The 25315-nt window shown below is 43.9% G+C and overlaps 1 protein-coding gene across 13 annotated transcripts in view; it reads right to left on the reverse strand.

Moving 5' to 3' along the window:
- Positions 1–25315, reverse strand: part of HDAC4 (histone deacetylase 4) — a 248173-nt gene that overhangs the window by 192800 nt on the left and 30058 nt on the right. The window contains exon 1 of one of the 13 annotated variants that reach the window (XM_054829933.1): positions 7370–7571. The exons of the other annotated variants lie outside the window; for them this stretch is intronic. The gene's annotated coding sequence lies outside the window, so the exon portion shown is untranslated. Of the gene's footprint in view, positions 1–7369; positions 7572–25315 lie in introns of those variants that run through there. 13 annotated transcript variants of the gene reach the window in all.

A 25315-nucleotide genomic window follows, 5' to 3' on the forward strand; every position in this document is an offset into this window, starting at 1 on the left:
TTCCTTGAATTTTTAACAAATCCTTTATAACTTTCAGTGTTTTATTTTGCAAAAGTTTACATCTTATTTGATAAAAACAGATATTGTGATAGGATAAATCAAAAGGACAGGAAAACCAGCTGGCTAGATCAGAACAAAGGCATCCCCTCAAATTGCACTTTCTTGCCTGTTTTCACCGAAGGTTGTACATTCTTGCATGCAAAACGCTTGGTAAGTCTTGGCTGGTTTGGGAGGGGAAAAATTCACTCTGGACAACAGTACCATTTTGACAGCTCACCCTGCATGGATTAATAGCAGGAGATGCGTTAAATCCTTCCCCCTACAGAAAGGCGATGCCAAAAAACCCCAGCAAAGATTAAGACACTATTGAATTAACATTTCCAGTTACAAAGAGAGAGGTTTGGGGAAGCTGTGATAAGACAGAGGGGGTTTCTCTCTGCTTTCACACCGACACCATTGCTCTGGACAACCCCGAGCCCTGAGAAGCTCTGCAACACGAGGTGGTGCTGGGACTCTCTTTTCTAGATGGGGAGCAAGGGACTCGTTCCTAGACTTGCTCCCTCGGGAATTAGGATTATACCAGCCAGACCCTGGGAGAGCAGCGTTGGTGTTCTACAGGCCGGGCAGATACAGACTTGATGGACAGAGCTGATGGGAGAGCTGCACAGTCACTGGAACTGCGTGATTATGGGCTGGGATGGATATAACATAACAAAGTCCTTTTACCAAAGGATGAACTTTTTGGAGGTTAAACCACAAGCCTTGCACTTCTCTGAGTGGGCTTACATGAGAGCCCAACCTATGAGCTGCTGCCTAACGCAGTTACAACAGCAAAAACCTGGAGACTAAGTTCCATTTCTGTCAAGCTTCAACTAACCACTCTATCCCGAGTTTCTACACTAAGAGCATGTTTTACCCTTAGCTTTTCTTTGGACAGGAAACATGGAAAGCATGGATAGGATTCCTATTTTCTACACCCATTTCAGCCAGATCCCAGCCCTGTGGGACCCAATATTGCATTCAGTTTGCAACAGCTCTCGCCTACAGATTTGCCAGGGCAGGTACACAAGCTGTGACATGAAAATCAAGACCGGTACAGGAAAATTTATTGCACTCTCCTTTAAGGAGGATTGTCTGCTGGAACTGGGACGGCTTTTTTTCTCCACCTGCCAAAGGATACAGTACTCCTGCAGTAACCCCTGAAGTCATACATGGAACTATGCTCTCACTCTGCACTGCTGACTGTAAGGAGGTACCAGAGCTTGCAAAGAGCTAGTAGGGCCAGCCATGAGCTCCCTCCACCCAGGAAAAGACTGAGCACAGGGACCCAGCCTAGGACATGAGGACACCATGCCAGTAGGTCAGCACAGCCCCCAGACCATGCCTGAAAGCTCCTCATCCCGCAGTGGGTACCACTGCACCAGCCCAAGCTACATCCCTTGGAGAACTGGTCTAGGAAGTTGAGTTTCAGGTACTACAATACCAGAAGCCTTGGCATCTCTAGAAGTAGCTTAAGCTTTTCCATAAAAGTCAACCTAAGTACAAGACTAGTATGAGGTTCAAAGACATACAAACTCCAAGGTGGCCTTTCTTAAACTTGATCAATGCAAATAATTTAAGACGTGCTTTGGTGGTTGGGGGCAGGTGGCTATGGGTTTTTGTACAGACACAAACTCCCGCGAGTTTGCTGATCCAACACAGCCCCAATAGATCCTACATTCCTCCAGCACATGAACCCATCCACCATTTTGTTTAACTCATGCTGGTGTTCTGGTTGCTCTATACTTAGCATGATTAAGAAATCACACCTTTGCGATGCAGCAGCCTCTCTCTCAGCCATACTGCACATTCAGCTCATCACCGCAGGGCAGGTTCTTTCTTACAGCTGTAAGATTTTAGGCATCTTTCAGCCCATATTTAGGGAATTTAGTATGACGTGTTGCAGTTTTAGTGTTTTGTTGATCAGGTAAAGCATTTAAGGGCTTTGAATCCAGTCAGTTTGATTTTTAAGAAGCATTACCTTCACAGCCTCAATACCTCTTCTCTGTGAGCTGCTCCTGCGTGTGCATGAATACATGCAAAAACCCCAAATCAGCAGGTGAAAACAAAACCAGGGTCAGAGTTGCGCTCCTCTTGTTTCAAACAGCAAAATCTGAATTCCCATAGAAAAGGTTAAATCTTTCAAAAGGTTTTAGATTTTACATCTGCCCAAGTACTTCAAAAGTGAGATGGGGGGGAGATATTCAGCTTTTCTTAAAAAGGTTTGCAAAACAAAAAACACCAAAGCAAAAACCCTAAACCAAACCAAGAATCCACTCTGCTAAAAGGCTGTGTATTGAGCTCATCAGCAAGAATCTTATAGGATCCCCAGAAGGAAAGATGAGTACACTAGAAATTTAGATTTAAATTTAGATTAAAATATATTTTTTTAAAAAAAGGTTTTAAATCTAGAAGGTTTTTTTAAACATCCAGTCATCCTACCCCCATTAGTTCATATGCTCAAGAGTCTACCCATCTCTTTATTCTTTCCCCACCCTTTGGTCAAAACTGTTTCAAAAGGGATTGCAGTACCAACAAGTTACCTCTCTAATCAAAGAAAGGTAAAGAAACAGAAAATAGAAATACAAACAACCATAAACAATGGTTGCATGAAGATGGCATTGTCCGCTTAGTCCGAAGTGCAGGCTGACCTGCTGCAGTGGTACTCTGGGATCTGTCATTTATTTGATCTGAACTGCCGCACGTGAAGAGGACCGACCTATTGCAGCAGCGCTCGGTCTTCCAGATGATCGTGACGGCACTGGAAAAAGTATTGGGGCTTTACCTCAAGAGCAAAGACATCCCAACGGTACCATCCCCGGCCAACCGCAGTACCTCATTCCACAGAGGGATCTTTTCCCTGCAAAATGCTTCCCCACACCACAGCAGTTTACAGCCCAAAGTCTGAAAAAACATAAGCCAGCATTAATTTCAATTTGCAGCAGAAGGTCAGGCTGAGCTGCAGCTGCTCTGGATCCTCCTCAGCCAAAACACTAACCTCTCCTGTCTCCCCATCGGTAACCGCCACTCGTGAGGCAGAGCCCTTCCACTGCAGATCACGCTTTCTGCCACAAACACGAATGGTCAGGGAATGACATCACACCTTCCTGCTTCATGTAGTTCCCTGACATAGCAGCATGAGAAAGCCAGAAGCAAGATCTATACAGATACACAACGGTTACACTGGCAATACACATTGCTACTAACATGACTTAAAAGTATTGCTTCTCTGCCCCTTCATTTCAACTACATACATGTCCCCAAAAAGTGACTTTTGGGAAATCCCATGCTCGGGGGACCAGATTTTAGAGAGAGTGCTTGCAGAAAACTACTTAACGATTTCTGCTACTGTTACAAACAGTGGGACCTGGGGCCAGGGAAACCCTGAGTGTTGCTGTGAGGAGAGGGGAAAGAGGTGCTGAGAAGCTCCAGCAGCTGAACATCCAAATGATATTTGACAGATCAACAGCTTTGTGTTCAGCGTCCCTATAAAAAGATTTTTAACTTTGCAATAATTAAAGCTAAAAAAAAAAAAAAAAAAAATATCAGCGTGAATTGCAGCAACTACTCCAAATAGAAATGTGAAAGGATAAATGGCAGAAATACAGGTGCTACACTCAAAACCGTGCTGATCTGAAACTGCTCACTACTTTTCATTTGTATTTCACATTTGCAGGACGTATTTCCTGTAATCCCTATTTGTAAAATACCCATTACCTGTCTATTACGGAAGCCATCCACTAAGGACCCATATAGGCTTATACCTTACGTTACACCTCTCCAAGTCCAAGTCAAGTTCAGCATTGCTCTACCAAGCCAGCATCCTACCGCCTGGACCTTCATGGCAACATAAATACCTAAAACTCTACACTCCAACACATAAAAAATTCTCTGCCACCTCTCCAATATAAAAATGAAGCAGTAGGAGAGAAAGCCAGACTTCAAGAATACTAAGGGCAAAGACACAACTTCAGCAGGTATGTTCCTCGTTTCCCTCACGGCGGACAGAAATATCCCCGTTTCTGCAAATACAGCCTTAGTAAACAGGGTGACAAATCCGTACATAGATAAATGTCACACGCTGACGTCAGTGCCAGAACAACCTAATCAAAGTACAGCCTTCATCTATTTTTAAACCCTAGTTTTTTCTTTAAGTATTTTTCTTTAAAAAAAAAACAACAAAAAAGATATCATTAAAACTAATCTTTTAAAAAAAATATCCCTTTAAAAAATTCTATATAGCAGTAAAACAGAACCGAAGTTTTTATTTCTGCAGACATAAAAGTGAAGCCATGCCCAACCCCGAAACTAGCTGTTCCGTCCGATGCGTCACTGCACTTAGAAAGCAGAAGATAAGGATTTGGGAAAGCATACACATCAGATTGGCACCAGCGTCTGTATTGGAAATTTACCCAGACAGGTTAAAAATAACACCGCGAACGTTCGCAGCCATGCTGAAGGTCGCTTTCAGCAGAGCTGCTGTTTTTATAGTAAGAGCTCCTGGCGACATGTGACTCGCTATTGCTAGTATTTTTGTCCCCAGAAAACACACCGCACAATCAGGTTCCCTTGGCTGGGAATTAAGGTCATGGAGACTGGTCACAACCAATACGACAGTGCCACAGCAGAGAAATCAAACCCAACACCTACTTGACTGACTTGTTTTCCTTTTTAAAACTAACCCTCCACTGACTTACATTGAAAAAAGTTTGTTCTGTCTACCAGCATGCTCCGGCCAACATTCCCGTTACGCATTTCCATGGTTTTAAGCCCCATTTCCACAGGGTTCTGTTTCAACAACATGAGAGTCAGCGTGGCGCAAGAAGTGTTTACATGGACCAAGCCACAGAGCTTCCCAATCTTCTGGCCTTGCAGAGCCCCAGCGTAGAGAGAAGAGCACCATTACCTTCAGAAAGGTGTCTTTGTAAGCGAGCTGGCCGAACGTCCACGATAACTAACCTGAGGGGATGTTCTCCATGGTGACCCTGGGCACTCGGGCTGGGCTCCACGGTCTCCACTAGACAGGAAGCGATTCCTACCGGGAATGCCCGATGCTGCCTTCATCTCTGGCTTCACTGCCATCTCAAGGACTTCACAGGTGCAAGAGGCCTCACTGCTTCCTTGCAGTTGTAAAGTTTTCTATAAATGCTTCATGTGGAGGAAAGAAAGTGTCTTCAATAGTTAAATCTTCAGTTTAGGGGAATGGACTCTATCATGAAGTTTCATCCTTACTGGAGACAACAGCAGGAGACAACTGGCCAAAGGACAGGAGAGAAAGGCAGGCCACACAAAGGTACAATACAATCCACACTGCAAATTAGTATTTCAAGGTTGAATCTAAATACTCAGATCAGAATCAAGTTACAGAAGGAAACAACCAAATACCTTTTATCAGCCAAGTCTCTGTTCCTATCAGAACTTTTTCAGAGGATTTTTTCAGATGATTATCTGTATTTGCATCCCAGCCAGCCTCCTTTCCTCAATGTTTGCCACCTTCCCTAGAAGCCATGCTCAGTACAGACTCAACACAGGATAAAGCTCGATCACGTGTATCTATAGGGTAGCCGGAACCAAAGTGAAACTACACCAAGCCCCGAAGTCCTCTCTGTCCTTCTCCCTAGCAGTTCAGGTACAGTGCTCATTACCAAGGTCCGTCACCACTTCACATGGTGGCGGTCTCATTTTCAAAAGACTGCTCACCCACCCTCCAGCAACTTGCAGAGCGCTAGCTACGAAACCCCCGTGCCCCACGACAAAGGCCATCCTGCTACTGGTGTTCCACAAATGCAAGAATCCTGTTATTTTTTTCTAAGGGCGGCTTGCTCACAAATACTAACAACTTCTTCACGCATGAACTTGCATCCCTCGCCACTGGAGCTTGCCAAAGTCATTACTCAGTGTTAGTAGAGCTGAGCAGCAACCACATACAATGAACCCAAGTCCCCTCTCCAGCTTGTCCTCGAGACGAGAGGTGGTATTGATGGGATGCTATTCGTAACAGCTAGCAGCAAGTGCTCACATTGATCTCTCATCCTCGTTCTTTGCTGGGCTTTAAAGGAAGAAACTTGCTGTTTAAAAGGAACAAGAATCTTTAATTCATTGCCAGCACTTCCTTCAGCTAGAACATACAACTGATTTAAGGGTTTCTTGAAGTTATCTGTGCCAAACAGATAAATGAAGATACCAGCTTCATGAAAGATTTCTGACTTATTATTCCTCACAGAGACACAGAAAGTAAAGGTCTGTTTAGCATCTAAGGTACACTACGCAGCAGCCGCCCAGTAAAAAGCTGTCTGTGCAGAACAGAAAGATTTTTATTCAGTGGAACATGAAAGCTTCATCCATAACATACTCGCAGCTGTCAGTGAAGCAGCGTGCCGAGGGGAGCCGTAAACCGACCCACAGGATGCGGCTGGGATGCCCGACATGGCTCCCGGCATCCTCCTGGTCCCATGGAAAAATTGCGTCTCCAGTCCCTGTGGGCTCCTCCAAGCACAAACTCCATCACCAGGGTGCTGCTGGCTTCTGAGCTTAACCAGACAGGGCAATACAGAAGGGAAAAAATAAATCTTCAGCAACAAAAAAATCAAGGAGGTTAAAAAACAATAGAGAAGGAAAGAGGAAAATTAAAATCAACTACCACTCAGTGAGATCATATCTATGCCTCGACTTGTGAAGATGCATACAAAGATGAAGATGATGTTTATCAATTTCTCTCTCAACCAAGGGGTTGTCTTATTTAATGGAAGACAGCAGAGATAAACCTCTTGGATAAACTAGCAGTGGAAGAATCCATTTCCCCCACAGAAAGAATCAATGATTATCCATCTTCCCTTTTATCCTCCTAGTCACCCAGCGAATTTGAGACAACGAGCTAACCACAGCTCCCATCTGCTCTCCTCCCAGACGTTTCTTCAGCTAAAGAATCCACAGCCGGGTCTGCACCAAACCTGTTTTGATAGGATTTTCTTACAAAACTTAATCAAGCATGGTAAGTAAAGCAGCTTCACTATGAATGCTAAATTTAGTGCAAGTCTGCAGCTTGACCATATAACCTATAGAGCTGGACATACAGAGGTGGTTTCCTGGGACTAGGTGGTTTTGTCCAGCTCATTTTAAAAGGGAAATACGCTAGCTCACAGATCTGGAGTAGCACACAGACCTTAATTACATGAAAGAACACAAGTACAGAATAACAAAGTCTTTAAGCAAGAACCATGCTGAGAGCTCTGAAGCCCCCTGCAGCACTTTCCCAACCCCCCAGCAAATAAACCCCCGTATTCGGGGCGGGGGGGAAAGGAATACAAAGTACATTTACTGTAATACTCACAGATGAAAAATTGTAATTGCTCTGCCTTGACATCTGGTTTCTATTTCGCTTCCATTATATCAGATTACATAACAAACAGATGATGCACTACAGCTACAGAGTTCTTCTGCGAGTCTTGTGCGGATTTGGTGTTTACATTCTTCTTCATAAAAATTTAAGCTATGCCACACACACAGGCGTGTTTGAAGCAGACAAAGGCAAAGACGAGCAGTTTTCAAAGGAAAAAATCAGACTGATCTGAGGGTGGGGTGGTGGTGTGTGTTTAAATCCGTATAGAAAATATTCCATTTCACAATCTAGTTCATAAATTGAATCTGCACATAACAGCGCTTGCAGCTGTGCAGGCAAAGTTTATATGAACAAGCCACAGGGAACACACAAGTTTACACCCGGGTGAAGCAGTTAGGTAAGCAAGTGCCAAATTTAATGATGCAAACACAAATTCCACTCTACCCTGTCACCTTACTGTTATCTAATGAAACGCAACTCCACATCGGTCCTGTTCCCCCTCCATCTTCTAATTGTGTCTATAAAATGATTTTTTTTTTTTTTTTTTTTGCAGACAACTGTACTTTTAAGTCACTTCTGCTGTCGCGGAGTTTCACAATCTTAAGAGCATATGGCAAACGTGTAACTTTCAAAATCAGACATCTATTTTGCAGACCTTGTCCCTAGACACACATTATAAACTTTCTTCTGAGTCAACAGCACATCCTTCCTCCATGGCAATTCAGGAAGTCATGCGGTTGTTACAAAGCTGATTCAGCTTAATACAGGTGATCTTCACACGCTGGCAAGGTTTCAGTCCGACTTTACTATGCAAAACCTGTAGCGTACCTTATCGGAACAGACCACAGATTTCTTCCCACAACGTGCCTGCATGCGTTTCCTCCCTCTGCGCTGCAAGATGTAACAAAACAGTTGCATCTGAGTATTCTGCATTTCAGAAACAGGACATAACACGGTTGTGGAGTTACAGTAACATACGATGCCATCTCTGAAGCTTCTAAACCATGTGCTCCAACATGCAATTTTATCCTCCCTTCCCAAAACACAACACACAGGAATGAATACCCCAAGAGCTGCAAAATTATGCAGCTTGTGACGGTGTCCTCTGCTTCGCTCTACAGGATGCTCAAGTTTTACATGGAACAATTCTGCATCATTTACAAATCCCATATTCACAGAAAATCGCATCCACAAATTACTTTCCACAGGTAGAACATGCAGCAAGTGACCCCAAACTGCAAGTTACCCCCAAGCTTCCCAGGGCACATTTAATTTGCCAGCCTGGCCTTCTTTACCTGCACCTGGCAAAACCATTCAGGTGCTCAGGCACCACAATGGCAAGAATTATATACTCATCTAATATAAGATATTACTCTACACTCATCTTGGGTTCTCTGTTTTGTTTCTTAGCAGTCCTAAACATCTACTGCTCGCTATCAGGCAGGACACTGGACTAGATATACCTTCAGCCTGCTCAAGTACAACACTCTCTATAATTAATTGGATTATACCTTCAGTAAAGGCCAATTCCAACAGGCACTTTCCCATTTTCACACGCAGCAACCTCATCACCGCAAGTTATTTTTAAAAGAAGCAAACATGGGACATACTCTGCACAAGAAGAATAAACAAGGTAGAGTAACAATCGCTACAACTTGAGGGTGTAAATTTTGTCCTGGAAGGGGATCAACAGGTCTTAGACGGAGAAAAGGAGACCTAGCGCACAGCACGGGTTGCATAAATCCAGACACATGCTCCTATCATGCAGCCGTTAACTGTGCATCATGCACAGCCACATATAAGAACTGATTACCATTTTTCTCTGCACAAGCCCACTCACAGGAAATTTTGCAGGATGCATATCCCTTTGATACCTAAAGATTTCAGCGAATAATGTTACAAGCAACTCCTCCTTCACACATCCTACTAAAAGGGGTTCAAGCAAACGCAATCTAACATTGCTTTTAGTAGAAGTGGAACAAATCTCATTTCTAATCATTAGAACTGACAAAAACTTTCTAAAAAGATTTTTTGTACTCTGTCTCTACCAAAGCAGCTTGAAGACCCCAAGAGCTGACGGGTAGCCCCCACATCTGAACCAAATCAACAAGAACGGGTACAAGATCCCCGTGCTTTGTTTGGGAAATGCCTGCCAAGGCTCCCTGCGGACAGGACCTCTCCAAGTAGGAGGTTAGTGACATTTAAGTTGGAGCCAAATATGAAAATAATAAAAGCACTGATGGATATCGCCTTAATGCTTTCCGATTTCCAAAGGCCAGTTATTGGCTTTTCTCCCCACTTTATTCTTACATAAATCTGCACACATTTACATTCCGTGGTGTGTAGGTGATATCAGAAATGTTGAAGGTATTAGTCATGGGTAGACAAGTGGAAAACTACTCCCAAATCCCTTAGTTTTCAAGAAGCCTATCCCTCAGGTACTACAAGCATCTGCTGCCAGCTCTGGCAAACACAAAAGCAAAAAGGATATTTTGCTGGTGAAAGAGAATCACTTCTGGCCATGTCTTAACAAGTTTATCATTAAGCAGTAAGCAAACAATTAATAGTATTAATCTTAGAACAAAAAGACAGCACTAGGTGTACTCAAATTCTTACCATGAGGTGCTTTTTCCTTCTAAACGTTTCTGTACTGGACTAGGTTCTTAGCAAGTCCAGGAAGCAGTGGCATAAGGGAACAGAGAATGGAAAAGGAAAAAAAAAAAAGCAGGGGGGAAAAAAAAACCCTGCCACCTCCCGTTACAAAACGCCAAACACTAAGATATTTAAGGTCTCCTCAGGAAGTCCCACGAAAACAAAGCACAGATGCACCAGCTCAGAGGAAAAGAGCAAGGAGCAGGGGGCAGAGCTTCTCCAGCCAACAGCCCCGGTGCTGTTCAGGTGAGACCGTGAGGGACGGCAGTTCCTTACTCCAGCACATAGCCTATACCTGCCGCCACTTTGCTGCTCTTCTTGAAGCCTCAAAATTAATGTGCTTATTCTTCCATTTCACCTTCAAAAAAATCTTTAGATGTCCATCTATTAAAACACAGCAGGGTTGCATTACATGCCTAAAACAATTTAGCTGCAACAGCTTTTTTACAAATCTAAGAAATCCTAGCAGTTAGGAATAGCCTGCTTTTTTGGTAGTTTGGCAAGGCAAAATTTGCAATTGTCAGCAAGGAAAGTTGCACTGACACCAGCCACTGTTTCAACTGCAAAACCCACGATGGATCCAGGGTGAAACATTCACTCTAAAGACAAAAACAAGCAAAGCACTCCTGGGGGAAGCCCTCACATTGGCAAGAGGGCAACCACCCACTAGCCAAAAGGAGCAAGAGCTTCACACTTCAGCGTGGATAAACTAACACCTAATTTCACTCCAGTTATCCTCCCTCCAGCTTGCTTGCACTACCTTAACTTACTCCCAGGAAGAGACCGTGTGTGCATGGTCTCCCAGCCCGTGCTGAGGAGATGTTTATAGCTGGTGAAGAAGTTCAAAGCATTGGATTGTTCTTTGAATGCCTCCTCCTGCTGATGGGAGGGGAAGGGGGAAGAGGCAGCAAAGGGGTCCATTCCAAAAAAAAATCTGCAAACAGTCCTGGTCAGAACGAGTCCTCAAGCATGCCAAGAGCAGAACGCTGCAGGGAGGGCGAAGGATGTGGAGAGAGTCTTAATTTTACACTTCTCGACATTTTTATTTAAAGCAGCACATGACTGTGTGAGAAAAGGGGCTACATGGCTCTGAGTTTCTCGTAGGCCAAGATGAAAAAGCTGTTTCTTCAGCACCAAAATCTTAAGTGCTTATTCATTCCTGCTTGTCATCTGTAAGCAAACTACTCCTCCATTCATTACAGACTGGCAGAATGCAAAGGCGTAGTGCAGAAGCCTTCGCTTTTACTATTATAGCTGATGCTATTTTTGCCTTTAAGCCTCCGGTATCACAAATCACATATCCTTCACACGCATCACCCCCAGCTCCCTCCACTCAGCTATTGTATCTTCCAGAGCTGTAGGTGTTTTCCTCCCGTAGCTTTTACCTGCAGTCGGGAGCGAGTTGTGACATCTGGCTGCTCCGCTACCGTGCGGCAGCATTGCAAAGAGTTGTGTGTGTAAGGCTGCGTACAACTGCTTATTTATAAGACAGCCCAATTAATAAAAGGGCTGCACGCGGCCAGCAAACCACGGCTGACAACACAGCTGTCGCAACGACGGTCCAATGTGTGTGCTTAACCCCCCTCTCCGAGCTTCCAACGTTAACGTCACCTTTCAACACAGAAGAACAAACTGCCACGGCCGTTCACCATCAGACAATGCCAGACATCCGAAGCCTCGGCACGCATTGCATTTTTCTGCCCTCTCATCTGTTTCCACCAGCAGTAAGTTTGCACTTCTGCTCAAATGCCAGACAAAACATCTTTAAGCTGCCAGCATGCTTCTCTGCTGGCACAGCCAAGGGCACTCTGCAAAGGTCAGTGGTTTGAAGAATCTGCACAACGTATCAGAAAGCCGTACGAGCATGTGATGCTTGGAATGAGAGATTGATCCATAATTAGACGTTTCAGTGTTTGTTATCCTGGAAAGAGGTCCACAGCAGCATTTCACGAGTCCAAGACCGGGGCGGGGGGAAAAAAAAAGAAACACCCACACAGTGAAATTTATTTCCTTGGCATCTAAAAAAAAAAAAAAAAAAGGCTCGAGCTGAAAATAAAATTTGGAGACCAGTGCATGCAGCCCAGCATTCGCTAGCAGAGGCAGGGCTGCCTGCTTCAGTCACGTTTAACAGCCTTACAGATCAAATACCTCTGACTGCATCCAGCACATGAATCAGGTTATGTGGAAGCTCCAAGTCAGAAATTTTCTAATTAAAGGAATCAGCGGACGATCAGTGAAAGTGTCCAGCAAACTCTGCTAGTTTGGGAAGAGGAGGGAGGAGAAATACCCCAGTCTGAGTTTTCCTCCCTGCGTCTTCCCTGTGCACAAAGGTATCCTCTGCACAGCTTAGTCAGCAAAATTAGTAACTTGGAAGTGGCGGAGCGGTAAATAAAGGGGATCTAAGTCGATAAATCATTTAATATATTCTTTGTATTGGCAAATTTTAACAAACCAGGATGTTATTAACAACTTGCAAATGTGACAAAAACAGTCAGGCTCACACACATGATGAAAATGCAGTCTTGCGGGAAAACAGAAAAAAAAAAAAAAAATGAAGAGAGTGAATACCAAGCACTCTGCCTCTTTCAAAATAAGAGCCAGTTACAATCTCACTGACAACAGTTTCTAAACACTTCTTACTTCTTTTTAGTGCAAAATAATTCCAGTTTAAGATATTGTGGAAAAAAGCCATTACAGTTCAAAAGAAATAGTCCCACACTTGTTTCTTTCAAGAGAAAAAAGGAGTTTCTGGCACAGCAAAAGTCATCTTTCAGCACAACTACATCTCATACTTTTCCTTGCTAAAGCCACCAATAAGTATGTGTCTAAACCAACTACACGCATCATTATTTCAGTATAAAAACAAGCTCCTTCTGCAGAGCTCTGTAGGCGTCAGGAGCTCGAAAAGCAAAACGAATTGCCGCTGCCCTGCTCCTCAATGCCAGCCCTGCTCCCAGCCGGCCTTCCCCAGGAGGGAGGGCTCGTCCCGCGGCACCACGGGCCGGCAGAGCTGGGCTCCCGCAGCTACAGCCATCTGAGTCCTGCGACTGGCAGGTCCTGAAGGACTATTCTCAGCCAGCTTCTCATGAAGAAAGCGGTTTCAACAGTAAAATACAAAGCAAAATAAGCAGGAAAGGAGGAATTTTAGAGTCCATATGAAGCTATATCCCCATCGATGCATGGGTCGCTGTGGTCTGCCCTCCTTGCTCAGTATTGCCGAGGAGCTGCGGAGGGTCTGACGAGCATTGTAGCCTTAACAGGCCAACAGCAAAGCAAATAAGGACCGGCTTTGAGTGAACGCATCTACTCAGAGACAGGGTCATCTACCCTAACTGTGAGGCCAGCACACCCAGAGCAAATGCATTACTAACTCGTTGGCTAGGCAAAGGCTGCACAGTGTGCATCTAGTTTTAATCTGCTCATCCAGTCTAAGTCTTACCAAGGCTGGTGTTTCTCTACATGGTGTCTAGCTAGCCAAACCTAAAAATTTATGTTGCTAGATGCATCTTGCCACACTCCATGCGTGCTGTGATGGGCACTACCAGCACGCTGGATGCTCCAGGAACGAGCACCAATGAAGTTGATATTCCAGCAGCCATTAGACAGGGCAGCAACTTCTCAGAGATCACCTCTTGGGACTGCAGGCACAAAGAAAGTCAAGGAGACAACTCAACGTGTAATGGCCAGCACTGGGCACCTTCCATCCCTGCTCAAAAGGCAGCCCAGAAAGTTCCCAGAACTAACACCCACCTCTGCGAAGAGAAACAACCATGCCATGTCCCAGCCTGATTAACATGGGTATTTAACCTCCAGCCCTTCAGTGACCAGTTCCCAGGGAAGAAAAACAGCAAATCACACCTTGATTTAACACACAGCTTTACTCAGCAATTAGGAAGCCTGCCTTCAGCCTGGCATCACTTACTGTGTATATGACACCACAATGACACTCTGTTTATTTAAAGGTACATCAGACACCTGAAAGAGGGAAAAATGAGTATGCGTGTGATGAGGAGGCTACAACACCCTGATCCAACATCTGGGTGCAGGAAAGCACAGCCCAAGCTGAAAACCGCCCTAAGGAATAAACTTCTGCCAGATCAGATGGGAGAAGGAGCCCGGACAGATGGACAAGTAGCAACGCAGCAGTATCAGGAATGCTAGCCACAGGAGCTGATCTGTACCCATTGCAGAGTTGGTATTTGAACCAAAAGATGACCCCACAATCAACTTCAACAAAAAAACAAACAAAAACCTTGACAAACTCAAGCTTTAGTAAGCAAGGCAGAGTTAGGATAGACATATATACGCACACATGAATACACATAACCCCACATCCTTGAGCCAACTCAAAACCGCCTTGTTGCTGTCTAACGGCATCAGACACCCCTGAGCAGCCACACTTTCTGCCAAGATCCTCCGATGCAGGCTAGGCACAGACTCTCGCTACAGGAACGGCACGAAAGCATAAACACCGCCATCTGACTTTACAACGAGAAGAAGGAAAAGCACGCACAGTCTGCACACCAACACAGGTATGGGCAAGCAGCTGCCAAAGAGCCCCAGTGACATAACCACCGCTGCCTTTTCCTGCAACGATCAACATCATCTGGCTTCTCCGGCACCACCAGCCACATCTCAGATGTAGGAATAAACAAACTACACAGTGAAATATTCTTAAAGAAATATTTTCATTCTCAAGCCTCAAGCTCTAATGGGAAAAAGGGGGGGGGGGATATTCTCTGCCCATATTATGCATTAAACTTGACCAAAACCTGTAAATCTCTTTATGAATATTAGTTTACAACTAAAGAAAAGAGGAGGAAGGGAAAGGGGAGACATCAATGCTGTAGCTCCAACACTTGGCACAAGATGAAGGACCCTGCACTAGAAAATATAGAGCTTGTCAAATCCCTACTTCTGGCTGAGAACAAGCCACACTTTCCTTTCCGGCAACCAAAGTCAACTTTAAGTGGACAGTTTTCTCATCAAATAGACAGGGATTATATCTCTGAAAGTATTTCAAGATGCAAATCACATGAAAGTCTGCCCTTTCAGGCTTCCTCCTGCCTGCAGTAGGCCGACATGGGCATTAGGATCAACAGATTGTTTGTTTTTCAAAGGACAGAAAGAATATTTGCAGAAGATTATTATGAAACAGTTTGTTTGATAGCAGCTACAGCTGGTTTCTCAAAATTGGCAAAAATAACTTCAAAAGCTTTCATCCAGGAGTGGGATGTCTAGGAATTTTCCCCCGCCCCTCCACCAGCAGTTTTTGTTTGTATTTAGATACTGATTAAGAGAACGAAAAAAGAAAAATACATCTAAACTTTAGAAATATTGTTAACATTTCTCTGCCATTTAGTCCATTAAATCTGCTCAACTACTGAACGTACAGGTAGGGGAGCTGCAGGGGCATTGCTACAGTGATCCCAGCGGGAGGAGAAAGATGCTTCCAGAAAGACCGAACAGGCCGTTCCATCAGGACATTCCCCAAGGAGAAGCCACTGGACTCTCAGGGCACCAGCAGGTTTTCCCCCAACCTCTGATTCCCACTGACAAGCTCCTGCACGTGTATCATTTCAGCCTCTTCAGCTCCCTCAAGCTTCTCCGCAAGAATCAAAAAGCAGAAAGAAGCCTGGGTCTGAAGTGTCAGACTGCAGCTACTCTGTGACGGGGGGAAAAAAAAAGTCTTTAAACGCATCACTTATACACATTTCTTCAGTGTGCCTTAATCAGGCCAACAGTTCATAGTATTCAGTCATTTCAAACGCCTCACATTTTCACTTTGCTCTTTCCCTGCTTTAGTGAGAGTTGGGAGGAACGCTGTTAATGCACTACTGCCGTTTTTTGCAATGGCTTTAGCGAGCTTCTCCACGCAAGGGGCAGCTCACGAGCCACGGCCACACGCCACCACCGAGCTGCGGGCGTCCCCTGGCCCCCGCAAGCCGAGCAGCACAGCCCGTGTCACTCTGTCACTGCGTCACAAGGCGCACAGCAACACCTGGATTACATTCAGCACACCCTGGTTACCACCAATAGTAAACTTGTTGCAGAGATTTTACTTCACTCGGAGAAAGGAGGGGGAAAAAAAAAAACCACAAAAACAAAACCAGCCTGCACTGCTTTTTGCAATAGAAAAGCAACTTGAAGATGAGTATTTGCTTTGCTGTTCAGTTGTATCATTTTTTGTTCTTTTTTAAAACGGGGCCAGGCTTGCAACTGGATCTCTGAAGTGAGACAAGCACACAGATAGCAGTGACTGGTGTACTTGAAACATGTTGTCATCCTTGCAATTAAATCCAAGTTTTCTTCCTCCTAGCTAACACAGACACTACGTTTCCCAAAAATTAAGCTCTACCCTATCTTTAAAATCTGCTAAGTCATTTCCCAGGTTTCATACCTGCCATTACTTGAAGCATTCAGCACCCCGTTTGCACAACAACAGTTGTTCAAGCAAATGGCTTTGTAGAAAGTTTCTTTCATTCAGTTGCTAGAATGTGTAAAGATCAAGTAACTCTTGCCCAATTACTTTGGGCAATTATTCCCAAACATCCCGTTCTTTGTGCAATGCTATCCGTATTCTCCCTGACAAACACCAACACCAGTTCTGCTTTGCAGAATTACCAGAAGAAAAATGCAGTCTGAGCACCCAGCTCAAAAGCGAGCCTTCCCACGCGACCAAAAGGTGAAGAAGTGAAACAAGGTCTTGGAGGACTCACTCAGTAGCCCCCCCCAAAATGAGAACACAAAACAGACCCAGTCACGAACCACTGCAGATGCTCGGCTGAGCTTGGCTGCATCTCCAAAGCGACAACCCACAGGTAGCCTTGGAGCAGAGGATTGCAGCAGCTGAGCTGTGAAACAATGATAGGTACCAGGATAGCAAGGGCTAAGCAGGTGTGAGGAGCACCGAGTTCACGGAAGAAATCAGCAAAGCCTTGAGGACCGGGGTCACACAGGCTGGCGTCTTTGTTTCATAACCAGCACAAACATAACCCAAGCATGGGGGGTATGAGGAGAAAGGCATTTGGCTTGCTCAGCTAGAAACACGCACACGTTTGTTCTAGTAACACAAATGCACCTAAAAACATTATGCTCTAAGACAGCTGTAAACCAGTATTTTTTAAATATAAAATACAATTCCAGAATCTAAAACGTTAACGGGGGGAAAGGGCCCAACTGGTAACCTGAAATGCAGCAGCTCCGATACCCCACCAAGCACGCACATCCCGCAGCACTCTCTTGGACTTGACCACTCTGCAGCTGCAAAATTAGCAACCTCTGGCCTACTTTCGGGCATGTTAGAGTCCAACTCTATTTACGCTGACAGAGACAAGCAAAGGTTGTGACGATTTATTGACGCAAGAGCTATTTCATGCTCCATGCCAGAAATTAATCAGTGGAGGAGGAGGAATTCTCTTTAAGCACCCGGTTAGAACGCGCTTTGGTGAGCTGCTAAAAACAACAAGCTGAGGTCTTGCATGACAAACACCATCAAAAAAAGAATTAAAAGGACAACTTTTACACAGCAGCTCCTTTAGAAGGACTTTGGAAGTCACAAGAAACCAGTGCCTGGACAGAACTATTATGCAGGCCTTTCCTCGTGAAACAGAAAACATACAAGACGACTAATTCAGAGCGTTCCCAAACCTTTGTCAACAAACTGATGCTACAGTTGTTCAGATCACCCTGTCTCAAATACATTTGGGGGAAGCGGAGGTGATGATTAAGGTGTACTGGTCCGGCAGTTGGCTCTACCTGCTGCAATTCGGGATACAAAAAAGTAAACCAGAGACAAAAGTCCTACGACCTATTTGAAATAGCTACTGCACGAAGCTACACTTTAAAGAAAACAAAAAAAAAAAAAAAAAAGGCAAGAATCTTTAAGGCAGACTGAATGAACAGCATCACCCCTACCTGCCAAGAAGCCATCATGATAAACCTGTCAAGAGTTACGAGCCTGCAGAACAGGCCTTCCACCTGCTGGAAAGAAAAAAAAATAATCTAATGCCAATCAGATACTTGCTGCTGGCAGGGAACAGATGCCAAAGACCTTCTTCTCGGTTTAAGCTGTAAGGATCGGCATGCCTTCTCCTGGCAAAGGTTGTACAAGACCAGTGGTACCTTCCTTAGAATAAAGCAAGTACTCGGAAGTTTCAGAGGTTTTTCCTAAAGCGACAGATGTCAAAGACTGGATGGACTAGAGGGGTTTGGGGTATGGGCTCTGGTCTTTTATTCTTCTGGGTTATTTTTTGACCAGATAAGAGAAGGAGTATTAGCTTGGTCTAGTTCAGGCTTTTATGTCTTCCCACAAGAGCAGCTCAAGCATTTTATAGCACAGGAGCACACTAGTGTAAAAAAAGTTTTAAACTAAGATGTTTCTTATTATAGCCAGCCTAAAATAAAGGTCACAGTTAAAGGAGGGGGAAGTCTGTTTAACTAGAAAGTGCAAGTTTTGAATGCTGAAACAGAATAGCAAAAAAATCATTCTCAATGGATTATGTTAAAATCACCAGGATTTAAGGTTTTCCTGCCTGAAAAATTGTCAATTGACCAAAAATACTGAAACGAACTTTACAGAAGTATTAAAAAACCCCTGCCCTCCAATCTCTCAACAAACAAACCGACTGAGGGAGCATTACCCATCTCCCAGCTGCACCCAACTTGACTGGCTGGATGTCTACGGTGACCGCACGTACAAATAACTGCATCGATCTTGGTCTATTGATTAGAAGGTGAAACCTGACAGCAAAGAGTCATTACACAGTAGTTCATGGACAGCAACTTCTATTAAAAAAAAGTCAAAATACACAATAGGATGAGTACAGTGCCAAGAGAGGCAGCAAACCCCACACCCCCTCACCCCGAGGCTCCTTGCTATTAAAGCCTGATGGGGTTACATGACTACAGCAGCCGCCTTTCAGGACAAAATGGTTACCTGAAGCCAAGGCAAGCAGTTCAAAGCTCACAAACTAGACCTCACTTCTATTACAATTTTCCCTGTAAAGCTATTTATGTGGTTTGGCAACATAACAGCTACAAACAAAATGAGTACATAGATTCTTGAATAGTGAAAGGGTCAGGATTGATTTTTTTTTTAAAATGATTTCTTTGAATTCATCTGTCATTTCTCCAACATCCTGATCCCAGCCCTACCACAGAGCGCAGCTGTACACCAGTGAGAGTTTCCAGTAGTCCCCTCCGCTGCAAGCAACCCTACGTCGTCCATCATTAGGGGTTTCTCCTGGAGGAGAAGGTGGCACTGGCAAAATCCTGCTTACTCATGTTCAAGTCAATGGTAAGTATCAATACACAAAGGCAGGTTGGGTTGGGTGGGTTTTTTTCAGTGCTGGGATTATTCAGCCCTTGGTGCAGTGCACAACAGAACTGATGGAATGGGTTTGTACAATTTATCTCCATCAGTATCCCAGCACCCAGCTCCAGTGCTTACAGAGAAGGGCTCAGATGCCACCGCTCCACTCGTCACTCTGGAAGGAAGCAGACCCTCAAAAACATCGATTTCAGTCCCACGAGCTCCGAAGCAGATGGAGACAACGCAACACTCCTCACACAGCAAGGTCAACTGTGCAATTCCCTGCAAACGCCAAAGCTTAAGCAGCTTCCAAAAGCAATGGGGCAGGTGACAGAAACAGAAAAAGGACTGATAAAGTAAAATTTACCATGCACGGTCCCCCAAAAATTCTGAGTCATGCACAACTGGAGGTTGAGAGGGTATAGTGGCAGCTGTCACCATAGGCTTACCTGTTCTTACCCTCTTTCCCAGGCACCCAACAGCTAGATGTGATCAGGCTCCTGGACCTGGTCTCCCCACACCTGACCTTGCACAGCCATCCTGGCAGAATGCCTCACAATTCATGCCTTCAAAATAAATCTGGCATTGCTACATCAAAGTTGAGCAGACCAGATACAACCATTGGGAAGATTAAGTCTAGCCTGTGGATTCCCTGGCAAAGCCTGTGCTGCTGGGGTTCAAAGGAGGATTAACGACGCCCCACTGAATGCCACACACACGTATGGGCTTCTGACAGCGCTCGGAAGAATCAGTGCCACTGGTGGTACCTTCAAGTTGAGCTCCTGCAGAGATGCTGGCTGACAGGCAGACAGGGAAAGGCCTTCACAATCAGAAGGACATGTTGTACCACCCCTTCGGAAAGTTAAATGACAATCAAAGAGAAGCAGCTTCACAGTAATTTGTAAACAGGCTTAGCTGCAGTATTTGTCAACATGAGTGTATTAACTAGCAAATATTCCCAGTTACGGTCTTGATATATGGACTCTCCCCTTGGGCTGACAGAGGCGTGGGTGGGAAGTCGGCGAGCTGGTAACCCAGGGAGCCAGGTGAACACAGAGGATAGCCGAGGTATAAGGTTCATAAACTGCAACGGCAGCTTTCCAGGTATCGCTGGATCTGGTCTAGTCCTGAAGGGCTTTTAAAGACTACTTATCTGTTATTTAAGCAGTAAAAAAATTAAGCTTGAATCATGCTTGAAATTCAAGACAAATCCTTAAATTGTTACAGTCAGCACGCATTTCTTTTGTTTGAAAGAAGGTATTAAGTCATCTTGATCTAGTTCAGTTTGAAAGAGATCACAGGGACATGGAAGGATCTCAGGAAAGTCCACATGAGTATTTTTCTGTATGTAATTCAGCTTTCCATAGGTGCAAAGCTCAATATTAGTGTCACCCTTTTGAAAGGCTAAAAATTTGCTTCAACATTTCAGCACATCAGTCTATTAAGCATCATTTAGCCAAACTGTGACAGTAGTTCCCAGGGGAAACAGCAAGAGCTGTTGAGTATTTCAAAGCAAACAAGGGCACTGCAGGTAAAGCATCTGATTTTCCAAGTACCTGACTAAACAAAAGTACTTTGATTTTGGTTATAGAAACAAAATGTTTAAAAGATTTGCTGGTATACTAATTTCAGTTTTCTTACAAGGAAGAATGAATTGTATGCCCCATTCCTCATTGGTTAGCACATCAAAGATGCTAACGGAGACTCACTTACCTGTTTCTTCTTGCAAGGAACTGACTGGAGCCATGGCTCCTGCACCAGCCAGCCTGTAGAAACACCAACGGACAAGGGAAAGGAAAGCAAGCACCACGGTTCAAGAAATTGGGGGGAAAAAAAAAAAAAGAGAAGGGGTAAGAATGGAAAAGATGACAGCACACACTGCACAGATGGCCACAGAGTCTCCTTTAGGCCAGACCATCACAAGGGCTAAAAACCAAATTGGTCACTGCAGTTTTACTCTGAAGAGGGTTAAACTCACCCTACCTCAGTAATTGTGCAACACTACCAGTTAATTAGTTAGATCAATTATTTGAGATCTAACCCCACTGAGCAACTTTTAAGTTCCTAAGTGCAAATTCATGAAAACTAGGAAACAGCCATATAAAGCTACCCTAAAATCCATGCCATGTTGCATTTCAAAGGTGCTACCTAGGAATAAGATCATCCTTGGTTTTTTGTACTAATATATTTCTGCCGTCAGAGTTTGGCCAAGAGAAGTATTCCACACTTCACCCAGACTTCTGGGGATATTTTTTCTTTTGCCGTGACAGTAAGCAGTACCTGTTAAAGCACAGGTAGCCAGTCGAATTCCTAGACTTACAGGACGAAAAATGCCATGTATGGCTGACATCCATCTGAGAATAAGTGGATTTTCTGCCCCTGTTCTTGAATCACTTTCAGACTCAGTGGGATGACTGAAATGTTCCTTCGGCATCAGCTCTGTCCTAATTGATCTGACCACATCAAAGACACACAAACAAGCCTCATCAGTGTGAGAGCCTGGCGCGAAGACGACAAGCTGAATAATTTAAAATAAATGCTGAGAATATACTCCTTGCTATGGTCCAGTAACAAATTTAATTTGGGGAAGTACACATGAGATAATATACAGGTCAAACTGAGGTTGACCAAAAGTGAACAATAAAAATGTAGTAACCGTATAGAAAAAGGTTTCTCTCCTTTCCAAGTGAGATGCAAGGTCCCAAGGACTCTCTCAAACATTATCATCTGACTTTAAAAGTACAGCCTTTTTATATCCTTTTCCTACCCTGTACCTTGTTCAAAATAATTCAGAGTTCTCTGCCTCTCATCATAAGTAGCTGCTTCTCATCTTTGCACTGCAGGATACATCACAGGCTAAAAAACTTACTTTAGAAACAGGCTTTTAAAGAATTCCAAAGTGCAAGAACTGCTTTTAAAGAAAAAGTAGAAATGAGAGGAATGTACTTAGCAGGGACACTGACCTAGAAGGAACTTCAACTTGAACCCCAAGTTGAAGCACAAAACAATTCTTCTCTTTTGAGGATACAATAAAAACCTTGTACAGAAAGTCTCAAGTATTTGATGCTCCAGAAAGTGAAAACTTCACAGGTTTCATAGTAGCAGCCTTAAAACTTTCAAGGTCCTCAGAATGATACTGTTGTTCTTAGAGAAAATCCAGGACAGGCTCAGCTTACACATGTATAAGAATCAGAATGCAGGTAGAGTAGGTATTCTGTCATAGGCTGATGAAAGAAAGTAAACAGACATATGCTCAGTTCCCATCCTCAAAGGTTTTCAGCTCTTCTAACCAAAGCTTCTTACTGCCAGATCTTGTTGCTGAGTTTACTTCTCAATCAACCTCAAAATCCTCCTCAAATCTGGGGGACCAGACCACTCAGGGCAACAGCCACAAGGCACAGCAGTAGCTCTTGCTACTGAGCTCCTACTCCACACGCTCAATGCTTACCCTACTGCTGTGAAGGACAGGTGGCAGCATCCCTTCAAAGTGGTTCTTGTTACCTCTGCTGAGCCTGCCAAACAGTTGAACTTTTCCCCAAAACATCAGCTTCCCGGGAAGCACACACACATGGCAGTGCAGGAAGAGGACAGGTCTGGAGAAATCTTTGTATTTCCATGTAGAGAAAAGGCAGCATCAGAGATAACAAGGTTCTACTTACACTCCCTATTAGTATTGTTTTATTTGTAAACAGGAGCCTGAACACCCAGTCTGGAATAACCCAGCCGTAATGAACGGGGAGCACCAAAAAGGTAGGGGGAAGCAGGGAGACACCATGTCCAGATGTTCTTCCAGACGACAGCCACCAAGGATCATAGTGCCCCAGCCCTGCTAAAGGAGGACTGGAATTTCCTCCTCTCGTCTTTATGTTTATTGAAAGAATGTTTTTGCCCCCAGATAACTTACAGAAACAGACTCATTACTGCCAGAAAGTAGGTCAGTGTCATTTAAAGCCAGTTTGAAATGCATCTCCGCAGAAACTTCTTAATCTTTAAAAAGAGAACACATAAAATATTTATTGGACGGTGCAAAATGTTTGAGAGTAACAGTGAAAGCTGTTATGCATACTGCATGAAATGGCTTTCCATGCCTCATTGAGCCACGGAGTACGAAAGGAGAGTGGCTTCTTGCACCCGGCAGATAAAACACCACACAAAAGTACTTATCAATCCAGCAAATCACAGCACATGACTTGCTAACTCATTTTCCCAATGTTGTGTGATCATGAAGCTTTCTGCTTTCGCTGGTATCTCCTCGCAGTCTTAATGATCCTGCTGCAGATTTTTCCATATCAGATAGGCAGCTCATTCTTGAACTTCAATATTCCTAATTATCAAACATTCAGCATTTCAAAATGTAAATAAAATTTGCAATTCCGCAAGAGTAGCTCTGAAGAAAGAATATAGAATTTGCATTCAGACTGGCTAATTCCTGTAAGATAATATTTCATAAACAAAATGCTTCATTGAACATGGAGATTTTCAGCTTTTACAAAGGAAAGTGAACTTTAAACAAATACAAATCAGTTGAGTGATTAACTTTAAGTGTTTTGTTTTTTTAAACTAATCTTTATGTATAACTAGTATCAGCAGAACAATCTTTACTGATTAAAGAACGAAACGATACTGAAACTCAATTCACCAAAAATTAAGAGGGGAGGTAGAAGGTGACCGCAAGAAATCATTTAAGGTCAATAAGAGAGGAAAAAAGAAAAAAAAAACACCAAAACACACCACACACACAATCCCATCAGCCTGGGTAAGGTAAGTGGCATCAGCCCCACGGGTTACGTAAGGTAAGCTTAAATTGTGGGCAACATTAACAGGTTAAGAAGTGAAACTAAACACACTTTCCCTTGCCTCCCCAAGCTTTGTCATAATCCTAAATGTTATCTTAATTAGCCTAATTTTCTTAATTATACTTTGCAGCAACTTGATCTTTTATAGCACAACTTCAGCATTTATTTTTTTTCTAGCTTTGTTCCAGCGCTGGAAGAAGCAGCGACTCCTCTGCCAAAAGCCAAAGGGCAGGCGATGCCTCTGAGCTTTCCCTTGACTAGGTTGACGTAGCTTCCTCCTCCCACCACCGCAGGGAAAGCCTGTCCTCCTGCCACCCCATTCTCCAATTCCAGCCCCTTTCTGCTCCCGCCTTCATCCTGCCCAGCAGTTCCACCCAAAGCAATGCCCGTTCCTGCCCGGGAATCCACAAAACCTATGAACACCCGAGGGAGCTGGTCCTTCCTCCAGAGCAGTGGGCACCAGATGGTGCTTGGGGCAAGAGGGACCCCAGCAGCCCTCCCGCTCCTCACGAACAAATCGCACCCATGTGCAGTTTTGTGGCAAGTTAAGTTCATGAAAGCTGCTGGTCTTAACCCAAGGCTCAAGTAGGAGACTATGGAGAGAGCCTTTGGCCCAGAAAACAAAGGTCAAGGTCTTTACCCTAGGTCTAGGGCTCAGGACAGATTGATTTACCCATTGGAAGTTCTTGAGGATTCACTTCTCCCACCTCGGTATTCTTACTTTCTCTGAGAAAGCTTACTCCAAAATATAACAAAAGAAGCAGCAGTGACAGAGAAAGAATGAAGGGGATTGAAAAGTCATACTTTTCTTAGCTTAGTCTTTTCCTTTTTTTTTTTTTTTTTGCCTTGTTCAGCGAGGAGCCTTCAGTACCCAACACTTCTCACATGAGAGCTTTGCAGAGTGGAAGGGGGAAAAGAAAGCAAAAAAAAAAAGAAACCACCACCAAACTACTTTCATTCATCTACACTGCAACAATTTCATGGCACTGTTCCTAAAACATCCCATTAGTGATAGGTTTGGAGAAGATTAGAGAAGAAAGCTTGTATCCACTGAAGCAAAGTTTAATAGGCTCTTGAGTTAAGCCAGAGCCTTCCCTTAAACAATGCACATCATTAGTAATAATTACCTGTAGCCGTATAATCAAAATAGCTATCATAACTGACATGAGAAGTCCA

The sequence above is a fragment of the Grus americana genome, chromosome 6, assembly GCF_028858705.1.
Source record: "Grus americana isolate bGruAme1 chromosome 6, bGruAme1.mat, whole genome shotgun sequence".
Classification (NCBI taxonomy): Eukaryota; Metazoa; Chordata; class Aves; order Gruiformes; family Gruidae; genus Grus; species Grus americana.